We start from the raw sequence: 19,771 nt of genomic DNA, 5'->3' as shown, positions 1-19,771 counted from the left end.
TGAAGAGCAAGCATTCTTAAATTAATGATTTAAATTTCAAATGATCGCACAGTTTTACAGCTCTGTTTTTCATATAGATGAGTTTAACACAAGGTAGGTTCGATCAGCTGTTTTATCTGGTTATGGCTTTATGGTTATAAGCAAGGCGAAATCAATGAAAATTTTCTTTTGACTTGACATTCTTCCGCACGGCGAATTGTTTGAATTCGCTTGGCACCACCTAGTATAGATTCGCCTTGTTTATATGTCACCATTAATTCGCCCTATAGATCAGGTACGTTCTGAACAAGGCGAATTCATTACAGGTGGTGTTATCCCATCAGCTGATTGCTTCTTTATAATTTTCCATACAGCATGTCAGTTAATCGAAAGCAATGAAAATTTTCTTTTGACTTGACATTCTTACGCACGGCGAATTGGTTGAATTCGCTTTGCCACCACCTAGTATAAATTCGCCTTGGTTCTGATGATGCTTGTTATCATCAGTAAGGTACAAGCCCATCTCGGGAACGAGTTGACATGAGCACATTAAACTTTCTACGCCGCTTTTTTCGCTTAGAAATTGCCACATAGTTTATGTAAATCCGCCCTTAATTGTACAGAACAAATTTGCAAATGCAAGCCTGTGGTGTAAAAAGCCGCATGGCAACGTGTACTAAATATTTTCGCAGCTCGTTCAAATTCGTTAGTCGCCAATGTTCACAAACCTTCCATTGCGCTGTTTTCTTTCCATATTTTATATAGAAAAGCGGCGAATATTTGAAAATTCCTGTTGGAAGAGTAAAGGTTCGTGCAATTGTAAAGTTGTAGTTATTTAAATGGTAAAATAAACAAATGGTGCAAAGAAATATGTTTGGAAGTTCCTAACAAACTGGAAAACTGAAAAACGGCAATTGTAACGAGTTGAAACTGTCAATGCGGCGATACATTTTTACTCGCTCGTGGATTGTGCGAAATGCACTATCGCGTCATTTTTGTACTAAAAATATAGGAAGAGAAGACGAAGAGAAAGCAAAAAGAATTGCCGTATTCTCCAACATTTTCCGCCATTTTGAAAGCTACGAGTGTAAAATTTTGTTTCGTCAGCGAATGTGTTGCTTGTAAAAATTTACCAAAATACCAAATAAAAACATAAATAATAACTAAAACAAGTGAAATTGTGTGCTTCGTCAAGCGCGGAAGTGTTTGTGTAGAAAAAACAGTTTTTAAAGTAAAGTGTTTCCTCGATTAAATCAAGGAAAATTTTTAATAGCAGCAAAAAGGCTACTCGACCCAAAGGCAGAAAAAAGCAAGCCTATAACAAAGTGGACGAGTAGCAACACAATATTTAAGGTTTGCCGCCGCGGCCGCAAAAATTATAAAAACAATTTTTCAAATTGCAAAACAAAAAAGAAATTAATTTTTTTAAGAATTCAAAAGGAAAAAAATTGTGTTTAACGAGAACAAGCATTTTGCAATTAAACGCGTAGTCATTCTCCTTTCGTTTTCAGACCTTGTCACCGTCTCACAGAACACAAGTCGGTCAATAAGTACATATATACATGGTGGTGACCATTCAACAAATTGCTTCGTGAATTTTATTCAATTGAAAAAGTGAAACGTATATGTGGTAAGCGTTTTTCATTAGTCAAAATATCTAACTTTGTTGGTATTTAGTGATTTCTGGTTGAAGCAAGTGGGTTTGTGTTTTTTTGCTCGCTTGTGCCAAGCTTAATAAACGTACGAATTTCAAATATGCATACAAAGCTGTGCTTTAGTTCTGGTTTTAGAGTTAAAGATAACTTCCATGCATTTAAAAAATATTTTGGCAACCTATTGAATTCTGCATCAATGTATGCCGCCTCCTCTACGCACTTGCACGCTACACAAGAAAGAAAGTGACGAGTAGTGACAAAAAAAAAAGAAATTATTAAAAGAGTTTAATGTTTCGGCGAGTGCTTATGGCGCGAGTGCAGAACTAGTAAAGTATGGCGGCGTACTTTGTTGACACATTTTGACGCGGAATCGCAATTCAATTAAATTTTTTTTGTATAAAAAATTCTTTAAAATATATGCTTACTTAAATTATTATGTTATACAAAGTAGTCCCATATAAACACTACTTGGCCCCATAAGGGTGATTTTACATGATTGATTTTTCATATCGATGTTGGTTGGTTTGTATGTATTTATAATTTGATTGTTAGTTCATATTTAGCGATTTCCTGCCCTTTGAGTTTCAATTGTTGGCAGCGATTTAGTTTAGCACCCCCCGAGTTAGGGGTTTAACTTGGTATCAAATGAAAGAGGGAGTTCTCCCGATCACAAATATATATATCTTAAAGTGCGCAAACTTATAATTTAAGTTATTTGTTGTTAAAGTTTGCAAATTTCTATACAACTTTTATATGTGTATACGTATATATATTTTATGACATTACAAATCTGTGCTGCCACATCTAAAAAACGGAACAAGTTCAGAATCGAAAAATAACTTATAAAAATACCTTTCGTCTGATGTATGTATATCTTAAACCTTTGTAGTCTTTATTTACCAAAAATTTGAAAGAGCTCTTTTTTGCATTTGTGAACGAGCTGATATTACCCTATATCTCTTATATTTATTGTTATGTTAGCCGATCCAACACCGGCTGCGCCATGTATAGTAATTCTACGTAGAACACCTTTCTGCATAGGCGGCCTTCGCCCGCGCTTATAAAAAATAACCCTGGGCGACGCCATGCTAAGTCCACACAGGGTTATTTTATATAAGCGCGGCCGAAGGCCGCCTACGCGTAAGGGTGTTTCAACTTCTCAAAATGAGTAGTAATAATATATATTTTACCTTTTTTTTATTAACTGAAAGGTGGTAAGGTAATATTTATATTTGTTTTTTTTTTGTTTATGTGGCAGCACAGCTTTGTAATGTCATCAATAAAATATATATATATATATATATATATATATATATATTAATAAAAACATTTATAATAAGTAAAAACAATGCAAAAATGAAATGTGAAATATACAAAAATGCAATTTAAGTTTATCGTTGCCAATTTATATAGATATGTATGTGGATTAAGGTTTTGAAAGTAAATTGTAATTTAAAGTGATACAAAATTTACTAAATTTGCAAACTTTAACAACAAATAACTTTTAAATTATAAGTTTGCGCACTTTAAAATATATATATTTGTGATCGGTAGAACTCCCTCTTTTATTTGATACCAAGTTTTACCCCGAACTCGGCGGGTGCTATTCTAAAATTTTTCCTCTGCCGACCCCAAGTTCCTCATGGATGTAGGGTGTGGGAGGGCGGTATGGCCTTGGAAGGTTTCATGTAGTCATACTAAATGGTGCTTGTTACCGGAACGTACCGGATCTGTATCCGGCAAAGGACCACCATTAATCATGATAATATTTAGTAGCCCTGGGGTACAACTATTAACAACGTGAATAAATGATGCGAAGTGCTTATCAGAAGAAGGTACTAAAATTTGGTTGTTCTTTTTATTTTAGTATTTCGCCATGCCTGGTCAACAACTCCTTTCAGTGTTGCGACGAAATGGATTGATCAGAAGCTGTACTTTAGGTTGTTGTGTTGTTGTTGTTGTAGCGATTAGGTTACTCCACGAAGGCTTTGGGGAGTGTTATCGATGTGATGGTCCTTTGTCGGATACAGATCCGATACGCTCCGGTAACACAGCACCATTAAGGTGCTGGCCCGACCATCTCGGGAACGATTTATATGGCCACATTGAACCTTCAGGCCATCCCTCCCTCCCCACCCCCAAGTTCCATGAGGAGCTTGGGGTCGCCAGAGCCTCGTCTGTTAGTGAAACGGGATTCGCCGCTCGAAGGTGAGGTTGACAATTGGGTTGGAGAAGCTATATATTGCGCTACACAACCCCTTGAATCCCCTGTACTTTAGGTCATAATTGCTCGTAATATCGGGAGAGGTGTCAAAATGCGCCGGTACTTTCCGGGACCAAGCCCGACGCATCTCGAGAAATTAAATTGGGTTACAGATTAAATGGGGTTACACTTAAAGAATAGATAATACGCCCCATCAGGGAGAGAAATGAGATGCTAACCAAACAGTTCCTGTTGAATACCCAGAAACCTGGGCATTCCAACAGACATTTGATTGATGAGCCAACACCGCCCAGTGGCTTCAGGATTATGAGGAAATACGGCACCTGAGAACTCAGCCGAATGAAGCCAAAAAACACAAGCAGGTCCTCAGCGAACTCCACAAACAGGCGTCGGGCCTTTATGCCAGGAATTGTACGGTGAATCCAGTACTCAAAGAACAGTACCCAATACTTACGGAAGAGGAACAGCTCTGTGAAGTTGGCACCTACTTGGGCGAATAATTAAAAAAACCATATCTCATTCGTTTGTCCACGTTTGTCCAGGAAAAATTTTCGTTTGTCCACCTTTTGTTAAAAAGTTATTTCAAAAAAAAATCGTGTGTGAAGTTGGCACCTCCATTTGCGACATTTGAGAAATTGTAAAATAAGTATTTTTGCGGATGATGCATTAGTTAGCATTAGTGACAAAAATGTAGATTGCGCTGTCATGAAAATACAAGAAGACTTAAATAATTTATTTAATTGGCTATGCAGTAGAAAGCTAAAACTTAATATTGATAAAACTAAGTATATGATATTTAACAAGAACCATAATAACTTAATCCAGTCTAGTCTGAAAATAAAAACCTATGCAATTGAAAGAGTAGATCAAATGAAGTACCTAGGTGTAATAATTGATGAGAAACTAAGTTTCACAGAACACATGAATCATTTAGAGAAGAAAATTGCACAGAAAATAGGATTTATGTATCGAACATGTAAGCATATGAGGCAACATCATAAAATATTAGTATATAGATCAATTGTAGAACCACATTTTATTTACTGCCCATCAATACTACTAGTAACAAATGATATGTTAATTAATAAGCTCCAAATACAGCAAAACAAAGCAATGCGTTTGATACTAAAATGCTCTTATAGAACATCAAAAAGTATTATGCTTCCTATGTTAAATTGGCTTAGTATTAAGCAATTAATCTGTTATTACTCTTTGAAGTTTATACATTACATAACACAGGGAATGTTACCAAATTATCTGAGTGATAGGATACAGAACAATCATGAGATCCATAACTATGGAACTAGGAGTAGCAGAAATTTAAGACTGCCCAAAGTAAGAACCGAGTTCGCAAAAAAGACCTTAGAATACGTAGGCTATAAAATGTATAATGATCTACCAGCAGAGATAAAAGACTGAAAACGTTGTTAAGTTTAAAGAAAAACTATTTCTGTATTGTAAAAATTTAAATATTTAATACTAGTTAAACAATAAATTTCCTCATTTCTTTTTAATGAAATAGTTTTAAGAAACAATTATGAATTTTGTAAATTGTACTATACAATGAATTAGGCTTTTTTGGCCGTAATTAATAAAATAATAATAATAATAATAATATTTATTTATTACGGTCTTCAAGACCTAGTTGATGTTAAGTAAACATTTGCTTCATTAAACATCAAGTGTTTTACAATATAAAAATAATTTTACTTTAAACTTATTAATATTTTCACAATCTTTTATCTCAGTAGGTAGTTCATTGTACATTTTGTACCCTGTGTATTCTAAAGTCTTCTTTGCGAACTCTGTTCTTACTCTAGGCAGTCTTATATTATTGCAGTATCTAGTTCCATAACTATGGATATCGTGATTATATAATATTTTAATGCTCAGGTAACTCGGTAGCATTCCTAATCTTACATGATGTATAAATTTCAAAGTGAAGTAACTTATTGACTGTTTTATACTAAGCCAGTTTAACCGATTCAGCATTATAGTTTTTGATGTTCTTGGGGGACATTTTAATATAAATCGCATTGCCTTGTTTTGTTGTATTTGTAGTCTTTTAATTTGCATGTCACTCGCTATCAGCAGAATTGTTGGACAGTATATAAAGTGCGGCTCAATAATTGAATGATACACCATTATTTTATGACGCTGACTAATATGTTTACATGTTCTGTACATGAATCCTATTTTCTGCGCAATTTTTCTTTCAAGATAATTTATATGTTCTCCAAAAATCAGGTTTTCATCAATTAAAACTCCTAAGTACTTCATTTCATTTCATTGTTTGTCCACCTTTTTTTAAAAAGTTATTTCAAAAAAACAAAAATTGTGTGTGAAGTTGGCACCTCCATTTACGAGTAATTAAAAAAACCAAATGCCATTCGTTTGTCCATCGTTTGTCCATGATTGTCCAGGAAAAATTTTCGTTTGTCCACCTTTTTTTTAAAAAGTTATTTCAAAAAAACAAAAATCGTGTGTGAAGTTGGCACCTCCATTTACGAGTAATTAAAAAAACCAAATGCCATTCGTTTGTCCATCGTTTGTCCACGTTTGTCCAGGAAAAATTTTCGTTTGTCCACCTTTTGTAAAAAAGTTATAACAAAAAAATTTTTTTTCCAAAAAACCCAAAAAATTTTTGTTTCGCTTTATTGTGCTAAATCGTATGTCCGTCGTTTGCCCATCGTTTGTCCATGTTTGTCCAGGAAAAATTTTCGTTTGTCCACCTTTTGTTAAAAAGTTATAACAAAAAATTTTTTTTTTTCGAAAAAACCCAAAAAAATTTTTGTTTCGCTTTATTGTGCTACATTGCATGTCCGTCGTTTGACCATCGTTTGCCCATGTTTGTCCAGGAAAAATTTTCGTTTGTCCACCTTTTGTTAAAAAGTTATTTCAAAAAAACAAAAATCGTGTGTGAAGTTGGCACCTCTATTTACGAGTAATTAAAAAAACCAAATGCCATTCGTTTGTCCATCGTTTGTCGACGATTTTCCAGGAAAAATTTTCGTTTGTCCACCTTTTGTTAAAAAGTTATAACAAAAATATTTTTTTTTTCGAAAAAACCCAAAAAATTTTGTTTCGCTTTATTGTGCTAAATCGTATGTCCGTCGTTTGCCCATCGTTTGTCCATGTTTGTCCAGGAAAAATTTTCGTTTGTCCACCTTTTGTTAAAAAGTTATAACAAAAAAATTTTTTTTTTCGAAAAAGCCCAAAAAAATTTTGTTTCGCTTTATTGTGCTAAATCGTATGTCCGTCGTTTGCCCATCGTTTGTCCATGTTTGTCCAGGAAAAATTTTCATTTGGCTACCTTTTGTTAAAAAGTTATAACAAAAATTTTTTTTTCGAAAAAACCCAAAAAAATTGTGTTTCGCTTTATTGCGCTAAATCGTATGTCCGTCGTTTGCCCATCGTTTGTCCACGTTTGTCCAGGAAAATTTTTCGTTTGTCCACCTTTTCTTAAAAAGTTATTTCAATAAAACAAAAATCGTGTGTGAAGTTGGCACCTCCATTTACGAGTAATTAAAAAAACCAAATGCCATTCGTTTGTCCACGTTTGTCCAGGAAAATTTCTCGTTTGTCCACCTTTTGTTAAAAAGTTATAACAAAAATTTTTTTTTTTTCGAAAAAACCCAAACAAATTGGCACCTCCATTTACGAGTTATTAAAAAAACCAAATGCCATTCGTTTGTCCACGTTTGTCCAGGAAAAATTTTCGTTTGTCCACCTTTTGTTAAAAAGTTATAACAAAAATATTTTTTTTCGAAAAAACCCAAACACAAAAAAAATTTTTATTTGGCCAGCTTTTGTTAAAAAGTTATAACCAAAACGATGGACAAACGAATGGCATTTGGTTTTTTTAATTACTCGTAAATGGAGGTGCCAACTTCACACACGATTTTTGTTTTTTTGAAATAACATTTTAACAAAAGGTGGACAAACGAAAATTTCTCCTGGACAAACATGGACAAATGATGGGCAAACGATGGACATACGATTTAGCACAATAAAGCGAAACAAAAATTATTTTGGGTTTTTTCGAAAAAAAAATTTTTTGTTATAACTAATTTTTTTGTTGGTTTTTTGGCCTTTAGTTTGTAAAAATGTTTGTAAATTGTCGAGCTCGAGGCCATACAATATTAAATAACAAACAAAGAAAACTGCTTATTTGTATATGTTATATATTGTCGTTTTTATAACTTTTTAACAAAAGGTGGACAAACGAAAATTTTTCCTGGACAAACGTGGAAAAACGATGGACAAACGATGGACAAACGAATGGCATTTGGTTTTTTTAATTACTCGTAAATGGAGGTGCCAACTTCACACACGATTTTTGTTTTTTTGAAATAACTTTTTAACAAAAGGTGGACAAACGAAAATTTCTCCTGGACAAACATGGACAAATGATGGGCAAACGACGGACATACGATGTAGCACAATAAAGCGAAACAAAAATTATTTTGGGTTTTTTCGAAAAAAAAAAAATGTTTGTTATAACTTTTTAACAAAAGGTGGACAAACGAAAAATTTTCCTGGACAAACGTGGACAAACGATAGACAAACGAATGGCATTTGGTTTTTTTAATTACTCGTAAATGGAGGTGCCAACTTCACACACGATTTTTGTTATTTTGAAATAACTTTTTAACAAAAGGTGGACAAACGAAAATTTCTCCTGGACAAACATGGACAAACGATGGGGAAACGACGGACATACGATTTAGCACAATAAAGCGAAACAAAATTTTTTTTTGGGTTTTTTCGAAAAAAAAACATTTTTGTTATAACTTTTTAACAAAAGGTGGACAAACGAAAATTTTTCCTGGACAAACGTGGACAAACGAATGGCATTTGGTTTTTTTAATTACTCGTAAATGGAGGTGCCAACTTCACACACGATTTTTGTTTTTTTGAAATAACTTTTTAACAAAAGGTGGACAAACGAAAATTTCTCCTGGACAAACATAGACAAATGATGGGCAAACGACGGACATACGATTTAGCACAATCAAGCGAAACAAAAATTTTTTTGGGTTTTTTCGAAAAAAAAAAAAACATTTTTGTTATAACTTTTTAACAAAAGGTGGACAAACGAAAATTTTTCCTGGACAAACGTGGACAAACGATGGACAAACGAATGGCATTTGGTTTTTTTAATTACTCTTAAATGGAGGTGCCAACTTCACACACGATTTTTGTGTTTTTGAAATAACTTTTTAGCAAAAGGTGGACAAACGAAAATTTCTCCTGGACAAACATGGACAAATGATGGGCAAACGACGGACATACGATTTAGCACAATCAAGCGAAGCAAAAATTTTTTTGGGTTTTTTCGAAAAAAAAATTTTTTGTTATAACTTTTTAACAAAAGGTGGACAAACGAAAATTTTTCCTGGACAAACGTGGACAAACGATGGACAAACGAATGGCATTTGGTTTTTTTAATTACTCTTAAATGGAGGTGCCAACTTCACACACGATTTTTGTGTTTTTGAAATAACTTTTTAGCAAAAGGTGGACAAACGAAAATTTCTCCTGGACAAACATGAACAAACGATGGGCAAAAAACGGACATACGATTTAGCACAATAAAGCAAAACAAAAATTTTTTTGGGTTTTTTCGAAAAAAAATTTTTTTGTTATAACTTTTTAACAAAAGGTGGACAAACGAAAATTTTTACTCGTAAATGGAGGTGCCAACTTCACACACGATTTTTGTTTTTTGAAATAACTTTTTAACAAAAGGTGGACAAACGAAAATTTCTCCTGGACAAACATGGACAAACGATGGGCAAACGATGGACATACGATTTAGCACAATAAAGCGAAACAAAAAAATGTTTGGGTTTTTTCGAAAAAAAAGTTTTTGTTATAACTTTTTAACAAAAGGTGGACAAACGAAAATTTTTCTTGGACAAACATGGACAAATGATGGGCAAACGACGGACATACGATTTAGCACAATCAAGCGAAACAAAAATTTTTTTGGGTTTTTTCGAAAAAAAAATTTTTTGTTATAACTTTTTAACAAAAGGTGGACAAACGAAAATTTTTCCTGGACAAACGATGGACAAACGAATGGCATTTGGTTTTTATATTACTCGTAAATGGAGGTGCCAACTTCACACACGATTTTTGTTTTTTTGAAATAACTTTTTAACAAAAGGTGGACAAACGAACATTTCTCCTGGACAAACATGAACAAACGATGGGCAAAAAACGGACATACGATTAGCACAATAAAGCAAAACAAAAATTTTTTTGGGTTTTTTCGAAAAAAAATTTTTTTGTTTAACTTTTTAACAAAAGGTGGACAAACGAAAATTTTACTCGTAAATGGAGGTGCCAACTTCACACACGATTTTTGTTTTTTGAAATAACTTTTTAACAAAAGGTGGACAAACGAAAATTTCTCCTGGACAAACATGGACAAACGATGGGCAAACGATGGACATACGATTTAGCACAATAAAGCGAAACAAAAAAATGTTTGGGTTTTTTCGAAAAAAAAGTTTTTGTTATAACTTTTTAACAAAAGGTGGACAAACGAAAATTTTTCTTGGACAATCGTGGACAAACGAATGGCATTTGATTTTTTTAATTACTCGTATATGGAGGTGCCAACTTCACACACAATTTTTGTTTTTTTGAAATAACTTTTTAAAAAAAGGTGGACAAACGAAAATTTTTCCTGGGCAAACATGGACAAACGATGGGCAAACGACGGACATACGATTTAGCACAATAAAGCGAAACAAAAAATTTGTTCAGTTTTTTCGAAAAAAAAAGTTTTTGTTATAACTTTTTAACAAAAGGTGGACAAACGAAAATTTTTCCTGGACAAACGTGGACAAACGAATGGCATTTGGTTTTTTTAATTACTCGTAAATGGAGGTGCCAACTTCACACACGATTTTTGTTTTTTTGAAATAACTTTTTAACAAAAGGTGGACAAACGAAAATTTCTCCTGGACAAACATGGACAAATGATGGGCAAACGACGGACATACGATTTAGCACAATCAAGCGAAACAAAAATTTTTTTGGGTTTTTTCGAAAAAAAAATTTTTTGTTATAACTTTTTAACAAAAGGTGGACAAACGAAAATTTTTCCTGGACAAACGATGGACAAACGAATGGCATTTGGTTTTTTATATTACTCGTAAATGGAGGTGCCAACTTCACACACGATTTTTGTTTTTTTGAAATAACTTTTTAACAAAAGGTGGACAAACGAAAATTTCTCCTGGACAAACATGAACAAACGATGGGCAAAAAACGGACATACGATTTAGCACAATAAAGCAAAACAAAAATTTTTTTGGGTTTTTTCGAAAAAAAATTTTTTTGTTATAACTTTTTAACAAAAGGTGGACAAACGAAAATTTTTACTCGTAAATGGAGGTGCCAACTTCACACACGATTTTTGTTTTTTGAAATAACTTTTTAACAAAAGGTGGACAAACGAAAATTTCTCCTGGACAAACATGGACAAACGATGGGCAAACGATGGACATACGATTTAGCACAATAAAGCGAAACAAAAAAATGTTTGGGTTTTTTCGAAAAAAAAGTTTTTGTTATAACTTTTTAACAAAAGGTGGACAAACGAAAATTTTTCTTGGACAATCGTGGACAAACGAATGGCATTTGATTTTTTTAATTACTCGTATATGGAGGTGCCAACTTCACACACAATTTTTGTTTTTTTGAAATAACTTTTTAAAAAAAGGTGGACAAACGAAAATTTTTCCTGGGCAAACATGGACAAACGATGGGCAAACGACGGACATACGATTTAGCACAATAAAGCGAAACAAAAAATTTGTTCAGTTTTTTCGAAAAAAAAAGTTTTTGTTATAACTTTTTAACAAAAGGTGGACAAACGAAAATTTTTCCTGGACAAACGTGGAAAAACGAATGACATTTGGTTTTTTTAATTACTCGGAAATGGAGGTACCAACTTCACACACGATTTTTGTTTTTTTGTAATAACTTTTTAACAAAAGGTGGACAAACGAAAACTTTCCTGGACAAATATGGACAAACGATGGGCAAACGACGGACATACGATTTAGCACAATAAAGCGAAACAAAAAAAATTTTGAATTTTTTCGAAAAAAAATGTTTTTGTTATAACTTTTTAACAAAAGGTGGACAAACGAAAAATTTTCCTGGACAATCGTGGACAAACGATGGACAAACGAATGGCATTTGGTTTTTTTAATTACTCGTAAATGGAGGTGCCAACTTCACACACGATTTTTGTTTTTTTGAAATAACTTTTTAACAAAAGGTGGACAAGCGAAAATTTTTCCTGGACAATCGTGGACAAACGATGGACAAATGAATGGCATTTGATTTTTTTAATTACTCGTAAATGGAGGTGCCAACTTCACACACAATTTTTGTTTTTTTTGAAATAACTTTTTAAAAAAAGGTGGACGAACGAAAATTTTTCCTGGACAAACATGGATAAACGTTGGGCAAACGACGGACATACGATTTAGCGCAATAAAGCGAAACAAAAACCTTTTTGGGTTTTTTCGAAAAAAAATGTTTTTGTTATAACTTTTTAACAAAAGGTGGACATACGAAATTTTTTCCTGGACAAACGTGGACAAACGATGGACAAACGAATGGCATTTGGTTTTTTTAAATACTCGCAAATGGAGGTGCCAACTTCACACAGGATTTTTTTTTTAAATAACTTTTTAACAAAAGGTGGACAAACGAAAATTTTTCCTGGACAAACGTGGACAAACGATGGACAAACGAATGGCATTTAGTTTTTTCAAATACTCTCAAATGGAGGTGCCAACTTCACACACGATTTTTTTTTTTTGAAATAACTTTTTAACAAAAGGTGGACAAACGAAAATTTTTCCTGGACAAACGGTGGACAAACGAATGAGATATGGTTTTTTTAATTATTGGCCCAAGTAGGTGCCAACTTCACAGCTAAGAGGAACGCATACTCCCCAGGGAAACGCGAGTCACTCTAGCTCAACTTCGATCTGGATACTGTAACAGATTAAACTCTTCCTATCTAGAATCAACCCCCACATAAAAAATGTATGCCCCGCTTGCAACGTGTCCCCACATGACACCAACCATCTCCTTAATTGTAATGTGGAACCAACGCCTCTAACACCCCTCTCATTATGGTCCACCCCTGAGGAAACTGCAAGTTTCCTTGGGCTCCCGTTAGAGGATATTGATGACAATTTGTGATCGGTCGCACCTATTGGATGGGGCGAAGCACTGCTACAACAACAACAACAACCATCTCGAGAACGTTTTGTTATGACCACATGCGACCTTCTAGGCCATATCGCCCTCCCAGCCCCTAGATCCATGGGGAACTTGTGGTCGCCAGAGCCTAGGCTGTTACAGCAACAGGATTCGCAACGGGTAGGTGGGGTTGTCAATTGGTTTGTAGAAGCAATATATTGCGCTGGCAACCTGAAAGGGTTGCGCTACACACCCCTTGAATATGGTATTTTATTCACCTCTTACGACAGGCATACCTACCGCGAGTATATTTTTACCCCCTAAACCCGCTGGGAACCATATTTATGGATGTTTATCAAGAGTGTCGTGCTGTCGTATAGAATTACCTTTACAAAACTTTGTCAAAATTTTTATGTTGATTTGACCGGGCGTGAACACAGGATTTCGGCGTTGTAGGAGGAGTATAGTTGTTGTTGTGGCAGCAGTGAATCGCCCAATCCAATAGGTGCGACCGATCACAAATTGTCATCAATGTCCTCTAACGAGATTCCAAGGAAACTTGCAGTTTCAACAGGGGTGGAGCATAGCGAGAGGGGTGTTAGAGGACCCCAGCGCAAAGGACCATCACATCGATAACACTCTCCAAAGCCTTCGGGGAGCAACCTTATCGCTACAACAACAACAACAGGCAGTAAACTGCGGGTTAGATTAAGAAAAACTTCAAAATAGAAGAAAGCTTTTAGCGCTCGACCTGCAAAGGATTTGGTCAAATGCAATCGTGACGTGTTACTGAAAGATACTGAAGAATCATTTTTTCCCAGTGTAAAAAGGGGGCCGCGAATTACTCGAAATGTTAAAGGTTCAGGTGCTCTTTTCTCCAAAAAGAAGAAATTTTGTAGCAAAAAATAAATGTCGATGGTTTTTTGGGCGTGTTATCTATGACTATGGTTTTTTGCTAGATATAGACTCAGTTACAAGCACATCTAGTTCCACGAGAAGCTTGGGTCGCCAGAGGCTCTCCTGGCAAATATGTAATATATTTGTAGCAGGATTTACCTCGGGTAGGTGAGGCCGACAATTGGATTTGGGAGTTTATGAAGCTATAAAGCTTCTCTCTGTATTGCGTTTAACAATTCATTGAATCCCTCACCATTGTTTCTAATACGAATGACAGTGCAATACCATAATAAGTGAGCCATGCTCCAATTTAAGTGGTTATCTCCCTAGTATTACCACTTTTTTCGCCTCAAGTAGTTTAAAATGATCAACAATTTAGTCCATAGTGATCCCTGCTACGACGTGGAAGTATGCATTTATTTGTTAGGTTGGAAAAGTTTATTTTGACACAAAAACACACAAAATGACTGCGTTTAAGTTGACTCTATGTTTGTACACATACAACGTACGCACATTTACCTATACATACATATCTATACATTTACACTGACAATGCGTTTAAGTTGACTGCATGCTATGTTTGTACACATACAACGTACGCACACATACAACGTACATACATATCTATACATTTACAAGTTGTATGGAGAAGCATGTCTAATCGAAAAATCTGCTTTGTAAGCGATTTAGTTAGAATTAAACATGAATTCGACATATCAAATCCGCATATGTTTATTATTCAGCAAATGTTATTCCCACCAATATTATTGAGTTAATTGAGCTGATTTTTTTTTGCATTAATAACATTCTCTTTTTTTAAGGTGTCACATGGAATGAATAATTCTAAATGTGTATGTACATATGTATGTATGTATGTAGAATAAAGTATATCAAAATTTGCAAAGTGAAAGTGGATCCAACAATATTTTTGAGGTATCATTTAACTCTAATTTATTTAGTTGTATTTTGTTTTTGGATTAGCTTTTTTATTAGCTAACAATCGTTTATAGTTGATTATAATATATTCGCGCCGGTTTCTTCATATCGCTTACTCCCTGTCCAAACGCTTATAAACAATACTCAAATAAGGACATAGATGAGACAGAATGCTACAACAACAACAGGCAGAATGTAAGTTGAATTGTATCGTCGGCTATCGCCCTTAACACACCTTGTATCGCCGTTTGAAGATAATTTTTCATGGTAACTATATGTTTTATGACAGGTTTGCAATATCTTTTGTGTTTTTAAACGTTGTGAATGAATTTCCCCGATAAGCTACAAGCTTGCAACTTGGAATATAGTTCAGAGCCCGATGACAATGCAATAATAAGAAAAAAACTCCGATAGGCGGCGCATGAATCGAAATATTTCAAAAAATCGTATTTGTCGTCCGATTTGGTTCATATTTGGAACACATAATTCATACATGAATAGAAAGCGACCTATGGAGAAAAATCACCGCTAGATGGCGCAACGATCGAGATATTCAAAAAAATCGTATTTTTGGTCCGATTTGGCTCATATTTAGAACAAATATTATTTTGGAGTTCGAGAAGGTACAAGCATACTTGGTGCAGAGTCGAGTAAAGTCTTTGGAAAGATTATGTATTGAGGACATAGATTGTAACAAATTGTCAGGAAAGAGTCCTTATTTACAACATGGACGTCCCAAATGTCGACCATTTTGAACATCCACGTCGATGGCACTACGCTACCGACTGTCCTACACCCCAAAATCTTGGGTGTGTGGTTTGATCAGGATCTACATTTTCGTGAGCGCGCAGCCGCAATTGTTCCGAGAATTCAGAGCCGTAACAAAATCCTCAAATCCCTCAGTTGCTGGTTGGCAGTACCTGGGGAAAAGATAAAGAAACGCTCATGACTACATACAAAGCAATTAGCCAGCCGATTACGTGCTACGCGTCACCCATATGGTCGCCAAGCCTAAAAATTACCCACTGGAAGAAGCTACAGGCCTGCCAAAATACTGCTCTCAGATGCTGACCAAACAGTTCCTGTTATATACCTAGAAACATGGGCATCCCAACAGACATATGATTGATGAACCAGCACAATAAACGGAGACGCCCCCACACGTATGGTAGGAAGCTGTCACAGTTCGCCAGATATCTCAATCGTGAGCGCAGAACTCGTAAACTGCGTCAACTGGCAGCCGATGGTATCATTGGCATCCGACCACCTGCCTATACTTGTTTCGCTCGAGCGTACCGCCGACTTCATCGTCACCGAAAAACGCACTTTCATAAACTTTAAAAAAGGAAAGTGGGAAGAATATAAATCCTTTACAGACAACCTCTTTGCTGCCCTCCCTATCCCGACTGATGCCCGCCAAGGGGAGCGTGCCTTCCGCAAGGTCATTGAATCCGCCTCGGCACGTTTCATTCCCGCCGGGAGAATTCCCGAAATCCGGCCCCACTTCCCGGCGGAGGCCGCAAACTTAGCGAGAGAACGTGACCTTATAAGGCAGCTTGATCCAGGCGACCCCCAAATAAGGGATATAAACCAACGCATCAGATTGCTTGTGGATGAACACAAGCGGGCGAAATGGGAGGAGCACCTAAGAGGTTGTAACCTCTCTACCGGTGTGGGTAAACTTTGGTCCACCGTAAAGTCCCTATCGAATCCGACTAAGCACAAAGACAAAGTTTCCATCGCCTTTGGCGACAAAGTGCTGTCGGATGCGAAAAAATGCGCGAGCGCTTTCTGCCGACAATATATAATGCATTCTACGGTCGACAAAGTTAGACGGAGGGCCAACAGACACGCACATAAACACAAATTCAGCGCGTCACCAATCACCATCACCGCTAAAGAGGTTGAGGACGCCATTGGTCGCGCTAAACCATCCAAAGCAGTGGGCCCAGACGGCATAGCCATGCCGATGCTTAAAAGCCTAGGGAAAGAGGGTTTCAAATATTTAGCGCAGGTCTTCAACCTGTCTCTTTCCACCTTTGTCATACCCGAGAAATGGAGAATGGCCAAGGTGGTCCCGCTACTAAAGCCTGGTAAACCAGCTAACATAGGAGAGTCGTATCGTCCGATATCTCTCCTATCGCCAGTAGCAAAGACGCTCGAAGCCATTTTGCTCCCTTATTTCCAAGCAAATTTGCAACTAGCCTCCCATCAGCATGGCTTCAGAAAACTCCATAGCACTACCTCCGCGCTAAATGCCATCAGCACCCAGATAAATTGCGGTTTAAATCAAAACCCCCACCATAGAACAGTACTCGTAGCGCTAGACCTATCAAAAGCTTTTGATACGGTCAACCATGGCTCGTTACTGCAAGACCTGGAAGGGTCTACCCTTCCCCCATGTCTTAAAAGGTGGACCGCAAATTATCTGGGTGGTCGGCAGGCATCGGTGCTATTTAGAAACGAAACATCAAAGCCAAGGAGAATTAAACAAGGGGTGCCACAGGGTGGTGTCCTATCCCCACTTTTGTTTAATTTCTACATATCTAAGCTACCTTCACCACCGGAAGGAGTCACAATCGTTTCCTACGCCGATGACTGCACAGTAATGGCCACAGGCCCAGGCCCACAGATCGATGAGCTATGCAATAAAATAAACGGCTACCTCCCTGATCTCTCCAGTTTTTTCGCCTCGCGAAACCTGGCATTATCACCGACTAAATCTTCCGCGACCTTATTTACAACATGGACGTCCCAAATGTCGACCATTTTGAACATCCACGTCGATGGCTCTACGCTGCCGACTGTCCTACACCCCAAAATCTTGGGTGTGACGTTTGATCAGGATCTACATTTTGGTGAGCACGCAGCCGCAATTGTTCCGAGAATTCAGAGCCGTAACAAAATCCTCAAATCCCTTGCTGGCAGTACCTGGGGAAAAGATAAAGAAACGCTCATGACTACATACAAAGCAATTAGCCAGCCGATTACGTGCTACGCGTCACCCATATGGTCGCCAAGCCTAAAAATTACCCACTGGAAGAAGCTACAGGCCTGCCAAAATACTGCTCTCAGAATTGCCACGGGCTGTCTTCTTATGTCCCCAGAACACCATCTACATAATGAGGCGAGAATACTCCCCATCAGGGAAAGAAACGAGATGCTGACCAAACAGTTCCTGTTGAATACCCAGAAACCTGGGCATCCCAACAGACATCTGATTGACGAGCCAGCACCGCCTAGGGGCTTAAGGAGTCATCTCCGTAAGCATTTTGAGGAAATACGGCATCTGAGAACACAGCCGTATGAAGTGAAAAAACATAAGCAGGTCCTTGGTGAACTCCACAAACAGGCGTCGGACCTTTATGCCGGGAATTGCCCGGTGAACCCAGTACTCAAAGTAAAGTATCCAAAACTTGCGGAAGAGGAACGCATACTCCCCAGGGAAACGCGTGTCACTCTGGCTCAACTTCGTTCTGGAGAACGCATACTTCCCAGGGAAATGCGTGTCACTCTTGCTCAACTTCGTTCTGGATACTGTAACAGGTTAAACTCTTCCCTATCCAGAATCAACCCCGACATACAAAATGTATGCCCCGCTTGCAATGTGTCCTCACATGACACCAACCATCTCTTTAATTGTAATGTGGAACCACCGCCTCTAACACCCCTTTCCTTATGGTTGAAACAGCAAATTTCCTTGGACTCCCGTTAGAGGATATTGATGACAATTTGTGATCGGTCGCATCTGTTAGGTGGGCTGAGGCACTGCTACAACAACAGCAACAACAGTCCTTGTAATAATGAGTCGCCAAATGAACTAAATATAATTAAAAATAATAGGCAAATAAATAACGACCAGGGGCCGAAACTGTTATTCCTTTTATAATATAACTAGCAGACCCGTCAGACGTTGTTCTGCCCTAAATTTGGTATATCTGCATACATTTTAATAAGCTTTTTCCGTCTAACTCTGCCCTTCCCCCTCTTCACTTTTTCTTAATCCTTTTATTCACTCCTTCCTCCCGCCTTTTTCACTTCTAATCTAATCTAAATAATTTAATCTAATCTATCTTCGTCTCACTCTATCTCTTTCTGAGTCTCCTTCTCCTTCCGTCTTTTATCTTCTCTCAGTTTTTCCCATTCTTCTTCATCCCTTATTAATACCACACGTATCATCTCTGAATCAATATTTTTATATATTTGGCTTATATGGCATAAAGCAAATATACAGCTTAAACAGCAATTTCAGAGTTCAAAGATAAAAATTTGAAGGTAACTTTAAGGTATGGCGGTGGGAGTGTGATGGTTTTGGGCCTACTTGGTTGCCTCCTCAGTTGGCAAAATAACTTTCTTTGATGGCACAATGGACAAAAATTGTATCCTTAGGAAAGACAATTTGTTGCAAATCGTCCCTTATTTAGGTGTACGTGATCGATTTCGCAATAACCAAGACATATTGATTATTTTTTTTTTATTTATTTATTATTACGGTCTTTAAGACCTAGTTTAGGTTAAAATAAGAAATTAAACATAACTACTCATGTCACATTTAGTGACGTACAATATAAAAACAATTTTTCTTTGAACTTACTAATATTTTCACAGTCTTTCAAATCAGAAGGTAACTCATTATACATTTTATACCATAATATTCAAGAGACCTTTTGGCGAACTCAGTTCTTATTCTAGGCAGTCTTATATTATTGCAATTTCTTGTCCCATAATTGTGGATTTCATGATTATAATGTATTTTACTACTCAGGTAATTCGGTAACATTCCTAACCTAAGTTGGTGTATAAATTTCAATGTGAAATAACTAACTGACTGTTTAATACT

At 36.5% G+C, this 19,771-nt stretch overlaps 1 protein-coding gene across 12 annotated transcripts in view; it reads left to right on the top strand.

Annotated features, from left to right (window-relative positions):
* The first annotated feature begins 676 nt into the window (after window positions 1-676).
* Window positions 677-19,771, top strand: part of CtBP (C-terminal binding protein) — a 121,449-nt gene continuing 102,354 nt past the window's right edge. For 8 of the 12 annotated variants that reach the window (XM_067762183.1, XM_067762181.1, XM_067762185.1 and 5 more), the window contains exon 1: window positions 677-1,609. The gene's annotated coding sequence lies outside the window, so the exon portion shown is untranslated. The remainder of the gene's footprint in view (window positions 1,610-19,771) is intronic. The other 4 variants (XM_067762178.1, XM_067762177.1, XM_067762179.1 and 1 more) reach the window with 4 other exon arrangements.

Source organism: Eurosta solidaginis, chromosome 1 (assembly GCF_040869045.1).
Source record: "Eurosta solidaginis isolate ZX-2024a chromosome 1, ASM4086904v1, whole genome shotgun sequence".
In the NCBI taxonomy this organism is placed as follows: Eukaryota; Metazoa; Arthropoda; class Insecta; order Diptera; family Tephritidae; genus Eurosta; species Eurosta solidaginis.
This window is presented reverse-complemented; position numbering and strand designations above follow the sequence as displayed.